The sequence below is a fragment of the Ranitomeya variabilis genome, chromosome 7, assembly GCF_051348905.1.
Source record: "Ranitomeya variabilis isolate aRanVar5 chromosome 7, aRanVar5.hap1, whole genome shotgun sequence".
Classification (NCBI taxonomy): domain Eukaryota; kingdom Metazoa; phylum Chordata; class Amphibia; order Anura; family Dendrobatidae; genus Ranitomeya; species Ranitomeya variabilis.
In genome coordinates, this window is record NC_135238.1 from 109,024,382 (window position 1) to 109,038,316 (window position 13,935).

Sequence of the window (13,935 nt, forward strand, 5' to 3'; positions counted from 1 at the left end):
GAATTTTACCTTATAGTGTCAAGAAAGAAGAGATCCTTCATTCACTATAAAAGGAGCAGTACAGGGATAACGTATATACGCTATGTAAAGCAGTTGCACAGGCTTAACAGCAGCAAAATAACATTAAATATTTAATTAGAACCAGATATAAAATACCTTACATTTGCAATTAGAACGTAATCAAATAATGAAAACAAATTAGGTGCAAATAAGAACATAGCCATTAGAGAAGTGCTTCTCAAACTGTGGGGCAGGCCTCACCAGTGAAGCACCCTCTCACTGTTGGTAAAGCTCAGATGAGGAATCAGTACTCAAGAAAGGTGAATACAGTCTGCACAGTTATATTTCTAGCTTTTGTAAATCTCTAGTTTAACAACATAATTAACCCATTTTTGCACTTAGTTTAATGTTCTAAAAAGATCAGGAAACAAAAAAATGTAAAGCTGCTTATTTTGCCTTAAGGGGGTTCCCCAAGAATGTTCTAAAACTAGCAACCATCACATATACAAAGCAGCAACCCATGCTAGTTGCATGTCTCACTTGAGACATATATCTCGACTGTCAATGGGGCAGCATCTTGAACAAACATAATTTATATGTTCACTCAATTCCGAAGCAGGGCTGTAGAAAGAAAACAATTGAAACTTCTGCTTGGCTGACTTAGCAGAGCAAACGTTTTGCCTCCAGCTTCAATCTTGTTCCGAACTCACTTATAAACCCATCTGCTGATTCAGTCTGAGAGCTTTACAACAGGGCACAGAGACTAAAAAGAAAAGCCCATTCTGCTCAGTCTTAACTTTTTTTTCTTTTCTTAGTGCCCTGATTCAGGGCTTAGAGACAAGGTATGTTTGTTTACGATGCTGCTCCTCAAGCGGTATTTATACAAGATGAAAGCCATGCTGAAATATGACTATCATGGGCAGGTACGGACTGGGGCTGAAATTCAGTCCTGTCATTTGAAATCACACAGGCCCATGTTGTCCCCGTCCCCATGAACCAGATGGGATATATTACCCTGGATGGAGGAAAGCAAGACTTAAGGTACCTTCACACTGAGCGACTTAACAACGATATCGCTAGCGATCCGTGACGTTGCAGCGTCCTGGATAGCGATATCGTTGTGTTTGACACGCAGCAGCGATCAGGATCCTGCTGTGACATCGTTGGTCGGAGCTAGAAGGCCAGCACCTTATTTCGTCGCTGGATCACCCGCTGACATCGCTGGATCGGTTCAGCGATGTCTTCACTGGTAACAAGGGTAAACATCGGGTTACTAAGCGCAGGGCCGCGCTTAGTAACCCGATGTTTACCCTGGTTACCATTGTAAATGTAAAAAAAAACAAACAGTACATACTTACATTCCGGTGTCTGTCCCCTCGCCGTCAGCTTCCAGCACTGACTGTGAGCGCCGGCCGGCCGTAAAGCACAGCGGTGACGTCACCGCTCTGCTTTACGGCCGGCCGGCACTGAGACAGTGCAGGGAAGCTGAGGCCGGGGGACAGACACCGGAATGTAAGTATGTACTGTTTGTTTTCTTTTACATTTACAATGGTAACCAGGGTAAACATCGGGTTACTAAGCGCGGCCCTGCGCTTAGTAACCCGATGTTTACCCTGGTTACCAGGGAACTTCGGCATCGTTGGTCGCTGGAGAGCTGTCTGTGTGACAGCTCTCCAGCGACCACACAGCGACGAAACAGCGACTCTGCAGCGATCGGCATCGTTGCCTATATCGCTGCAGCGTCGCTTAATGTGATGGTACCTTTAATACAAGACCAATATTTCTAATGATACCTGTGGCCTGCTGGGGTAAGTGACAGAGTCAGCAACTTTGTGCTCCATCACAACTCTTAACCGTATGGGTATCTTGAGAATAACGATTCTGTTAACAATGTAGCAGACAAGGCAGCCCATGACCAAACAGGCCCTTCTGGCATTTGCCAGAATTGCCAGATGGCCAGTCCAGCCCTGATCATGGGTTGCAACTTGAAGTATGTCACCTTGGACTTTTTACAATAGTCTCCGAGAATCCAAAAATGGGTTGCTTGGTTTAATTTTGCTTTAACTCTGCCGCATTACTGTACTTAAGGCTGTGTGCCCATGATGAGTTTTTGCTGAGTTTCTGAATCTGAATATTTTCGCTGCGTCAAAAACTTAAGCATATAACCATTTCAGCAAAATGGATGGGATATATAGAAATAGCATTCCCATTGTGCTTTTTTTTAACTCAGCGTAAACTGACCTGTGGAGCATGTTTCACATTCGCAAAATGACAATTTCTTTTGCAATACACAGATTTATGTGTAGATTTTTTCCACAGAATTGTATTATATGCAGCAAATAAAACTGCATATGAGTTTTTAGCGTGTTTCTGCAGCGGACACTAATCAAGAGAGCATGTAATCCGAACACAACTCTATCAATAAAGTTCTTGCACAGCCAAATACAAGGAAATATATCTTGTTTTAAACAAAGCTGCATTTTTTTGTATCAATAAGAGACAAAATACAAAGCATCAAATACGCACTAAAAATGCACGTAAAAAACGCAATGAATAAACACAAGTAACCTAATTTACTCAATAGGTGCAAAAATATACAGAATATCTGCATCATCAAAAACTCACCAAAAGCTCATGGTGAGAACGTAACCTAAAAAGGGACTGCTGGACAAGCCCCCCTTAATTGTTGCAGTCTGGTGCAGAAAATAATATACCACCTGGACCAGAGCGGCTCCTGTGATCCCCTCGATGCATCATTTGAAAAGTAAGAAGCCAAGTGTCATGTTACTGGCGATACAGGACTGAAGGTCAGTGGCCGAAGCAGATGTATACAAGTGACCGGACCGTGGAAAGACCTCTGGAGATGCAATATATGGCAATGGTAGTCTAATATATCCGTAGATGCAGACACCAGCCCGAGCAAGGGCCGGCCTGTATTACACACGGGCACAAAGTCCGTATGAGCAGCAGGAGTTCAGGGTAGCAGCAGCAGAATATCAGTAAGAAGCAGAGAGATTCCAGCAAGACACCTGTAGGCACAGCTTCGTCAGGGGAAGTCCTGTGCATACAGCGATACGCGTGGGGCTCTTACCTCACCCCTTGGCGTGTCTCCTATCTTCTCTAAGCATCTCTACCCATGGTATATGATTCCTTAGCACCGGTGCCTTGCCCTTGGCAATTTTCTTTAGAAATTCCTTTCCCATGCTTTGCTTTGAGCTTGTGAATCTATTGCTTTTTACCTTGCAGCATATTCCACAGATTATTGTTTGCAGGCTCGGTTCACACTTGGTTGGGACTTTGGGCGTATAGCCCAAGTCAATATCATGAGAGAACTATTGGTACCATTATTGTTGGGGTATTGAGCATGCTAAGATAATACTGCAGTTTACTATATCTATTATATGGGGTTATATCAACATATACATATGACTACAGGTTAATGTGTGTTATTATTTTGGTTCTTTTCTTATATTTGTAATATTAAGCCTGTATATCATTCTGTTATTGGGGTTATTGTAACTATGGATAGGAGACACTGTATATTGGTACATTATTGTTATTTGATCAAGCACTTTATATGTTAATTATGCTGTTCCATATAGATTACACAGGTCAACAAAAAAAAAATTTTTTTCTGGTGTCCAAAATATTTTAATGAATTTGGGGTATTTTTGGGGTGCTGATTCTGAATATGCTATCAGTTTTGCCAGATTGGCTCAAGTTTTTGACATTTTTGGTATCTTATTTATAGCACTTGTTGGTAAATGCGACGCATCATCTCATTAATTTCTTTGGATTAGTACTTGAACTGAGCAGTTCTCAATATAGTTTTGTGTTAATTAGTGTTCTAAAAGTTTGTTCATAGCTTGATTTTTGCACTAACTTTATGTTGTTGTCTGTTTTCCAGTGAAAAGCATGAACTCATCAAGAAGAAGTTGTCTTAACGATCCAGACTCAGTCTGTTACATTTGTGGTGAATACACACTGCCAAAACATAGAAGAAACATAACAGACTTCGTAAAAAAGGGGATTTTGCCTATTTTGGGGTTATGCTTGGGGACCAAGACAAGTTTTGGGCACCACACATAGTGTGCAAAGCATGTATCGAATTATTACGAAAATGGAGCAAAGGACAAAGAAAAAGCTTCAAATTTGGTGTTCCAATGGTGTGGAGAGAGCCAAAAAATCATCATGATGACTGTTATTTCTGTGCAGTGCAAGTGCAAGGATTCAATAAGCATAAGAAACGAAAATGGGAGTAACATGGAATCTGCAAGAAGGCCTGTCCCTCATTGTGAAGATGTGCCTGTACCTGTGTTTACCATAAATAACAGTCATCATGATGATTTTTTGGCTCTCTCCACACCATTGGAACACCAAATTTGAAGCTTTTTCTTTGTCCTTTGCTCCATTTTCGTAATAATTCGATACATGCTTTGCACACTATGTGTGGTGCCCAAAACTTGTCTTGGTCCCCAAGCATAACCCCAAAATAGGCAAAATACACTTTTTTTACGAAGTCTGTTATGTTTCTTCTATGTTTTGGAAGTGTGTATTCACCACAAATGTAACAGAATGAGTCTGGATCGTTAAGACAACTTCTTCTTGATGAGTTCATGCTTTTCACTGGAAAACAGACAACAACATAAAGTTAGTGCAAAAATCAAGCTATGAACAAACTTTTAGAACACTAATTAACACAAAACTATATTGAGAACTGCTCAGTTCAAGTACTAATCCAAAGAAATTAATGAGATGATGCGTCGCATTTACCAACAAGTGCTATAAATAAGATACCAAAAATCTCAAAAACTTGAGCCAATCTGGCAAAACTGATGACATATTCAGAATCAGCACCCCAAAAATACCCTAAATTCGATGAAATATCTTTGGCACCAAAAATGCTGTTGACCAGTGTTATATATAGGGGTGATGGTCATTTGGTCCTGTATTCAGGCCTTGTTTTAAGTGGTTTTATTATGTGTTTGTCTTTTTTGAGGTACAATTAAAGTTTGATATTTTTTGTAAATTCTATGGGTGTGCATACCATTATTGGTTCAGTGTTTTCTCTCTTGTGGTTCTATTATTCATTACAGACCAGGTTTTTGCACCCTGTTTTCATGACCTATACAGGGGTGCGCCCCTTATATATATAATTATAGAGTTAATGAGAAAATGTCCTGCTTCCCCGCAGTACAAACATAGATTCTCTTTAAATCTTTGTTCTCTTCGTTCTGCACTCGCTCGTCTCTGGATCGCATCTACTTGCATCGGCTCTGATTCTGTATCCCGGGAATTCCGGCTAGGCACTTCTTTGATGACCGATGGCAGGGGAGGATTATATGAGTTAGTTGAGCGATTCATGGAAGTCCACTTCTCTTGTCGTCGTTCAGACAGACGGGTATCAATCCGTATCCAATGTTTGAAGAAATCATCTAAATCTGAAGGGGTCTCTCCACGGGCAAGTTCGTCCTTTACTGCACTAGAAAGCACTCTTTTAAAGAAGGTTACTTTTGCTGCATGATTCCATTCAGTGTCGAGGGGCCCACCTCCTATACTCCATAGCATATTCTGCGACTGGACGTTTGCCTTTTCGTAATGCCAGTAACGTTGATTCAGCTGTAGCTGCACGATTTGGGTCATCAAACATCTGCTGCATCGCCCGGATGAACTCATTCAAATTGTCTAAACGTGCTTCCCGAGTCTCAATCAGAGGATTAATTAGCCCACGAGATCGCTTTGTGGGTTAACAGCATAATGATGCATAACACCTTTGACCTATCAGTCGGGAACTGATTAGGATGTGTATCGAAGAACAGATGGCATTGGTTCAAAAATCCACGAAATTTATCTCGATCACCCCCAAAAAGAAACGGTGGCAATTTGGGGGGTCTGTCAGATGCTGAGATGGAAGCTTGTCCTTCTAGCTGTGTAATTCAGGCACTCAACACCTGTACCATATTCTGCAGATCTTGGATAGTTTGTTGGAGATTCTGGACATTATGGTCGCTTTGTATAATAAATGCGTCCATCCGTGCTTTTCCATTCATCTGTTCGGCGTGCAGATTGGACATTGCACCCTGCAGTTTTCTGACACATGTCTCCATAGTTTCTGCCCCAGCGTCCTCCATTTTCAGGCTGAGTATCCTGTCACGTTACTGGCGATACAGGACTGAAGGTCAGTGGCCAAAGCAGATGTATACAAGAGACCGGACCGTGGAAAGACCTCTGGAGATGCAATATATGGCAGTGGTAGTCCAATATATCCGCAGATGCAGGCACCAGCCCAAGCAAGGGCCGGCCTGTATTACACACGTGCACAAAGTCCGTATGAGCAGGCGTTCAGGGTAGAAGCAGCAGAATATCAGTAAGAAGCATAGAGATGCCAACAAGACACCTTCCAACCAGGAGCTCAGAGATTGCTTCACTCAGTTAGACTGAGCCCACAAAATACTCAGCAACAGGAAGCTTCACAGGGCCAGGTATATATAGCAGGTCCAATCAAGCTCAGTCAGGGCGGGGACAAATCAACAGGGAGGTGATGATCTCTATCCAGACGAAGTTCATATGGTTTCAGACAGAAGTCAAGCAAGTTCCAAATAGTTCCTCAAGCAAAGGAACAGACTAACAAACAGAGTCACAGGTTCAAATCCTAACACCAAGACTGCACGCATCAATACTTCTATAAACACTTTCCTTATTCCATCTTCATTAAAAAGACATAAGCATGGGGAATTTCAGGGGAGGGAGCTGGAGCTGAGAGACTATGGTTGTTTTGCATATGATACGCTTCAACTAGCTTCTACTAATGTTTGCACATTACTGGTATGTAACACTATTTGAGTATGTGGTTAATATAGAAACAAGGTAAACAAAATAGCTATATCATGTTTAAAAGGAAGGATCCATTATTCCTAAAGGGAATCTGTCACCTAATTTTGGGTCTATAAACTGTGGCCACCTCCATCAGGGCCTTATCTACAGCATTCTGTAATGCTGTAGATAAGCTCCCGATGTGACCTGAAAGATAAGAAAAACAAGTTAAGGCCCCGTCTCACATAGCGAGATCGCTAGCGAGATCGCTGCTGAGTCACTAGTTTTGTGACGCAACAGCGACCTCCATAGCGATCTCGCTATGTGTGACACGTACCAGCGATCAGGCCCCTGCTGCGAGATCGCTGGTCGTGTCGGAATGGCCTGGACCTTTTTTTGGTCGTTGAGGCCCCGCTGACATTGCTGAATCGGTGTGTGTGACACCGATCCAGCGATGTCTTCACTGGTAACCAGGGTAAACATCGGGTTACTAAGCGCAGGGCCGCGCTTAGTAACCCGATGTTTACCCTGGTTACCAGCGTAAATGTAAAAAAAAACAAACAGTACATACTCGCCTTCTGATGTCCGTCAGGTCCCTTGCCGTCTGCTTCCTGCTCTCACTGACTGCCGGCCGTACAGTGAGAAGTGAGAGCGCAGCAGTGACGTCACCGCTGCGCTCTGCTCTCGCTGTACGGCGGCTCAGTCAGAGCAGGAAGCAGACGGCAAGGGACCTGGACACCGAAAGGCGAGTATGTACTGTTTGTTTTTTTTGGTAACCAGGGTAAACATCGGGTTACTAAGCGCGGCCCTGCGCTTAGTAACCCGATGTTTACCCTGGTTACCCGGGTGCTGCAGGGGGACTTCGGCATCGTTGAAGACAGTTTCAACGATGCCGAAGTCGTTCCCCTGATCGTTGGTCGCTGGGGAGAGCGGTCTGTGTGACAGCTCCCCAGCGACCACACAGCGACTTACCAACGATCGCGGCCAGGTCATATCGCTGGTCGTGATCGTTGGTAAATCGCTAAGTGAGACGGGGCCTTAAGTGTGAAGAGCAGAACAAAAATGGTTACCTCAATGAACCATTTTAAAAAGAATTTGTGATAAATATTGACCTGTCCATTCAAGGACATTTTAGCTATAGTATGAAATCCTGTTTTTCTTGTCTGTGGAATTGCCTTTGTACTGTTTGTTGTGAAACTGCCGCCCACGAAACTGTTTTTTTTCTTTCTTTCCTGTTTTGTCTCTTTGTTTAAACATGCAAAACTTGTATAACCACTGAACCTACCGATACAACTATATAAAGAAGGGATAGCACCTTGAAGGCAGGCGTGCTTCAGAGACTTCCCAGTGATACACTATACAAGACGTGTCTTGTGTATTATTTCTGGTGATTCCCCACTTCCAAAGGCTGCTCCGACTGAATGTGATCCTGACATTTCCTGGCGCCTGAACGGGGACCCGAGGTCTGTGTATTCCTTCAAGAACACCGGCAGAATACGAACGAAAAGAGAATCTGGGATAATGGACGGCAGATGAACAAAAACCTGGCCAGGTAAGAGACACTGTTAGATCTCTTATATCTGCCCTGCACTGTCCGTAAGATTTTCTGTGTCGTGTTCTTTAGCGGGTAGTTCTAGTAGAGGAGGATACCTATAGCTCGGGTTCTTGAACTATTTAGGAATTGATCACCTCACGGAGTACGGCATTGAATGAGAGTGAATGTGAATAAAAGGTGTGTGGAAGTTAGGAATAGCCCTATAAGCCGCCCAGGGTGTTGAAACAGAAGAAGTGACTGTCTCACTGGGCAACGTGGTTGCGTCCTTTCGGGGAGACCTCCGCGCCTATGGTTCAATCTCTGACCCTGTCTTTGACAAAAACCTGGTGACGGATAAGTGTATGATAGTATGAGCCCAGGACAGATAAATTAGCCTGGGACAAGAATACGTTGTGTATGATAGTATGAGCCCAGGACAGATAAATTAGCCTGGGACAAGATACGTTGTATGTTCTTTTTCTTTTTCTGTCTGGTTGCATTTGTGTTGTTTGCTATAGGTGTAGGAATCAGGATTTTCTTACATCAACACAGTTTAAACATCCTAGCTCCTTAGGAAGAAGGTAACGAGGTATTCTCATACCCAAACGCCACCTAGGGCAAGAAAAGACATCCTAGCTCCTTAGGAAGAAGGTAACGAGGTATTCTCATACCCAAACGCCACCTAGGGCAAGAAAGCTCAGGATAAGAAAATGGGGAATAAGCAAACAAAGTCGGAACCAGAAGAATTAGATATCTATACTATCATAAAGGAGAGAAGTGGTGAAGATGCCACTAAGGGGCTGAGAAAGATTTTTAGTAAGTTTGGAGTTACTAGGGCAGAAGCTTTTAGTAGAAAACTATGGGAAGGAATTCAGGAAAGAAAAAAAGGCATAATCAGAGACAAGAAATGGATAGATCAGATCCAAGCATTGATTGATGTCTCTAGGGTAGCAGAAAATGAGGGATGGATATATAATCAACAGAGTAAAAAGTGGTGTATTAGACCCGCAGGCTGTGGAGAAAAACAAAATGTGGAATCTAAAAATACCCCACCCCCATACCTTAACCCACATGCCCCATCTTTTCTCCAAACACCAGCTCAAAGTTTAGCCGGACCAGGAGGATGGGTATGTCCGCACTGTGGACAACAAAATCCAGACTGGAGAAATGATTGCCTAGCCTGTGGTACACCTAGACATGGCGCTGTACTTGCCCCTGTTAGGGTAGTACCAAGACCCTTTAGGGAACCTGGTGCTGACGGAGTAATGGGAACTAGATACCACCAAACTCGACAATATTTCCCTTGGTCCCCCGCTGAAGGCATGTCTCTCTTGCATAACGCACCAGATCCCACCCAGTGTCCAGTTAGATTTGCACAATATATACAGCAAATTATGCAGACTCACGCTGGAGTTTGGGCAGATGGAGAAGAATTATGTAGAATGAAAATGACTCCTGGACTCTTCCAGGAGCTATTAGCAAATCTACAGGTACATAGGCCCCAGGCAGGAGATGGTGCCTTACAAACGATAGAATCAGGTACGCAATTTGTAGATCACTTAATGGTTTTCATGAGGGAGAGACAGAGGCAGAGAGGAACAACGGGAGTGGTGGCTCAGAAATCTGGACAATCAGTAGACGAATATTATCTAAGTGTAGAAAATAATTTCAGAGATGAAGGCATGGATCTAACCGCTCCAGGAATGATGAGGTTAGTTACAAAAACCTTTATAGATGGATTGTCTCCAAAAGTGAAGGAAAAGCTTAAGGCCGCAACCCCTGATTGGAGAACCTTGGAAGACCCACACCTGGCTAGACAGAAAGCTGTAGGGACAGAAATGGACTTAAGAGAAAATTCTAAGCCAGTAAGAATTGCACAGGCTAATACTGGCTCTGCTAATCAAAAGTTTACTTGTCATTACTGTAAGAAGCCAGGACATTTCCAAAGGGAATGTAGGAAGAGAAAAGCAGATATAGATTCAGGAACCTTTGTACCCAAAAATAGGATAAATAACCCAGTGCCTGATCAAACAGACAGCTCAGAATGACTGAAAGTTATGCAGGTCTCTCTTCCTTCTAGAAGACCAATAATACAAGTTGAGGTTGAGGGTAAAAATGTACCTTTTCTGATAGATACGGGAGCAACATCCTCCATTTTAAATCAGGACTTTTTACCATATCCTGACAATATATCCTCAAAGGTTACATATGCAGAAGGGTATGATGGTAAAATTCAGGCGTTGCCCTTTACAAAACCTTTAAATGTGAGCTTTGGCCCTAAAACTTTTGTATCCAAATTTTTATTTGCTAAAGGTGCACCTACCTGCTTGTTGGGTACTGATGTCTTAAGTAAAATGCATGCAAACATCCATTTTAGAGAAGATGGCACAGTTATGCTGACCATCCCTGAAGATGCAGAAACTCTGGAACCATATGTTAGAATACAGGCAATGGAGGATTTTCCTGAAATTTACACTCAACAAGCAAAAATTGACTTGTCTCAGGTTCCTGACAGCCTATGGGCAAAAGGAGACACTGATGTAGGATTTTTATCAGTAGCTCCTATACTGTTAGAAACTGCCCCGGGAACCATTTTACCTCAGCTCAGGCAATAACCCAACAGCGCCCAGCAAGAACAGGCGATTTCTCAACAAATTCAGGATTATGTGTTACAAGGTGTTTTGGTAGAAATCAGGTCACCCACCAATACACCCTTATATCCTGTTAAAAAGAAAGTGTCCTCCAAAGAAACTATGGTGAAATATCGCATGGTGCACGACTTACGGGAAATCAATAAGGTTTTGGCACCGGTCACCCCTGTGGTACCGAATCCTCATACCTTACTGTCTCAAATTCCCAGCACTGCTGCATATTTTACGGTAATTGACTTATCAAACGCATTTTTTTCTGTGCCACTACATAAGAACTGTTGGCATTTGTTTGCCTTTACATTCAAGGGTAAACAATTAGCATGGACAAGATTGCCACAAGGTATGGTACACTCACCAACTTTGTACTCTGAAGCAATGCAGACCGTGCTAAAAAATTTCATCCCAGAACCAGGAGTAGTCATTCTACAGTATGTAGATGATTTACTTATTTGTTGCCCTGATGAGCAGACGGCAGTTACCTCAACTGTTAATTTCTTAATTTTCCTAGCGCAAGAAGGCTGTAAAGTAAATAGACAGAAACTCCAGGCTTGTCAACAAACAGTCGTGTTTTTAGGTCACTGCATATCACAGGGCATCAGACACCTCACACCTCAACGTACGGAAGCCATACGTAACATGCTTGAACCCAGGAATCACAAACAGCTGCGTGCTTTCCTAGGTATTGTTTCACACTGTAGACAGTGGATCATACATGCAAGTCAACTCATGCAGCCTTTATATGACTGTATTGCCAACACACCATATTCACTCAGTGAAGAGGCTAAACAGTCATTTTCCTCTTTGAAAACAGCACTGGTATCAGCTCCGGCTTTGGGACTCCCAGACTACACTAAACCTTTTCAATTGATGGCAGCTGAGATATCCTCACATGCTACAGGGGTGCTCACACAAAAACATGGAAACAAACAGAGACCGGTGGCATACATATCAGCTCATCTGGACCCTGTAGCTAGAGCCGCACCTTCTTGTGTTAGGGTACCGTCACACAGTACCATTTTGATCGCTACGACGGTACGATTCGTGACGTTCTAGCGATATCGTTACGATATCGCAGTGTCTGACACGCAGCAGCGATCAAGGATCCTGCTGAGAATCGTACGTCGTAGCAGATCGTATGGAACTTTCTTTCGTCGCTTGATCACCCGCTGACATCGCTGGATCGTTGTGTGTGACAGCGATCCAGCGATGTGTTCGCTTGTAACCAGGGTAAACATCGGGTAACTAAGCGCAGGGCCGCGCTTAGTAACCCGATGTTTACCGTGGTTACCAGCGTAAACGTAAAAAAAAAAACAGTACATACTTACATTCCGGTGTCTGTCCTCTGGCGTCTCAGCTTCTCTGCAGTGTGAGCGCCGGCCGGAAAGCGAGCACACCGGTGACATCTGACGTCACCGCTGTGCTTTCCGGCTACGGCGCTTACACAGTGGAGAGAAGCAGAACGCCGGGGACAGACACCGGAATGTAAGTATGTACTGTTTGTTTTTTTTACGTTAACGCTGGTAACCAGGGTAAACATCGGGTTACTAAGCGCGGCCCTGCGCTTAGTTACCCGATGTTTACCCTGGTTACCGGGGACTTCGGCATCGCTCCAGCGCCATGATTGCAACGTGTGACCGCAGTCTACGACGCTGGAGCGATAATCATACGATCGCTGCGACGTCACGGATCGTGCCGTCGTAGCGATTAAAATGGTACTGTGTGACGGTACCCTAAGAGTAGTAGCCGCAATTTCACTGTTATTAGATAAAGCTTCTGAGATTGTTCTTGATCACCCACTTCTAGTTCAGACCACTCATGATGTACATGGCATTCTTAACCAGGTCCAACCTAAACATATTTCAATGGCCAGACACCTCCGTCTCCAATGTTCCCTACTACTGCCGCCCAACATTTCCTTTGCCAGGATTCAGACTCTTAATCTCGCGTCTTTGCTCCCTTTAGAGTCTGAGGGGGGTACCATACCTGAGGAAACTGCACTCTCCAACTCCTTTGACCCATCAAAGTCAATGCATGATTGTGTACAATTAATGGAACAAGAGACTCAGGGCTTATGTAATGTACGTGACAAGCCACTCTGTAATGCTACATTTGAACTTTTCATAGATGGCAGTAGATATGCAGATATGAATGTACAATTTCATACAGGTTATGCGGTAGTAACTCAGCATGAAGTGCTGAAAGCAGAACCTCTCCCTGCTAATCTGTCTGCACAAGAAGCAGAACTTACGGCATTGGTTGAAGCTCTAAAAATAGCCAAAGATCAGACAGCAAACATATACACTGATTCTAGATATGCACATGGCATTATTTTCGATTTTGGCGTAATATGGAGAGCCAGAGGTTATATGACTGCTTCAGGCCAACCTGTTAAACATGCCTCCCTCATTAGACAGATTCTGGAGGCAGCACAAGAAACTAAAGAAATAGCGGTGATAAAGGTAGCTGCACATGTGAGACTCGACACCGAGGAAGCCAGGGGTAACGATAAAGCCGACAAGGCAGCAAAACAGGCAGCACGTAAACCCTTACATCATGCCCACACACTAGATAGCTCTGAAGATGATGAGGAGAGATTGAAGGAAGCTCAGAAACAGGTAGACGACTAAGAACGAGGGCAGTGGCAGAAAAAAGGGGCAGAAGATCAGCAAGGATTATGGAAAAAAGGAACTTTGTTGTGTTTACCCAGAGCCTGGTACCCCGCAGTGGCAAGTGACCTCCACCTACCCACGCATGTGTCGGCAAATGGTATGACGCTCAAGGTAAAAGAAAGGTGGTTGGCTCCAGGCTTTGGCAATTTTGCTCGGAACATGTGTGCTGCATGCACTATATGCCTGGCACACAATCCAGGTCAGACCATTAAAACCCCAACCAAGCATCATGTAAGACCACTGTATCCCTTTCAAAGACTCCAGATCG

At 43.6% G+C, this 13,935-nt stretch overlaps 1 protein-coding gene across 4 annotated transcripts in view; it reads right to left on the reverse strand.

The window, feature by feature from the left end:
- The window catches only part of HIBCH (3-hydroxyisobutyryl-CoA hydrolase), a 962,330-nt gene that overhangs the window by 350 nt on the left and 948,045 nt on the right, over positions 1 to 13,935 (reverse strand). The window lies entirely within an intron of this gene.